Source organism: Triticum aestivum, chromosome 4D, assembly GCF_018294505.1.
Source record: "Triticum aestivum cultivar Chinese Spring chromosome 4D, IWGSC CS RefSeq v2.1, whole genome shotgun sequence".
NCBI lineage: Eukaryota > Viridiplantae > Streptophyta > Magnoliopsida > Poales > Poaceae > Triticum > Triticum aestivum.
Window position 1 is genome coordinate 216440345 of NC_057805.1, and position 797 is coordinate 216441141.

The window sequence follows — 797 nt, forward strand, 5'->3', positions numbered from 1 at the left end:
GGGCTCGGGGGGCCCCGCGTGGGCCGAGCGGGCCGCGGGCGGCGGCGGCGCCCACGTGGCGGCTCCCGGTTGGTCGCGGGCGGTGGTGGAGAAACGTCCGGCGGCGGCGGACGTGTCCGGCGGCACCGGAGGGCGATTTTTAGGGTTTGATCTGCGAAAATTTCGGGGGGAGGTGTTTATATAGGTAGAGGGAGCTAGGAGACTCCAAATGGAGCGCGGTTTTCGCCCACACGATCGTGATCGAATGACCGAGAGCATGGAGGGGACTTAGGTGGTTTTGGGCTGTTTCGAGGGGGGTTTTGCTGCAACACACAACAGGACTTTGCGGTTGCCCGGTTAACCGTTGGAGCGTCAAACGACCTCCAAATGGCACGAAACTTGACAGGTGGTCTACCGGTGGTATACCAAGGCCACTTGACAAACCTCGGTCCATTCCAAGAATGTTCAACACCCACTCACTAAACGAAACAAGAGGGGTGCGCCGGAGGAGGTGGGAGTGCCGGATTGCAAAACGGACAACGGGGAAAATGCTCGGATGCAAGAGACGAACACGTATGCAAATGAGATGCACCTAATGACATGATATGAAATGCATGACATGAACAAAATGCAAAACGAGAGACAAAACCCAACCACGAAGGGAATATCATAACACATAGCCGAAAATGGCAATAGTCGGAGTTACAAATATGGAAAGTTACATCCGGGGTGTTACAGCTTTGCACTCCTCCAGCTCTAGAGACAACTGGGTATTCTTCTCCGTAAGAACCTATGCAAACAATGATCCTTAAATCAGT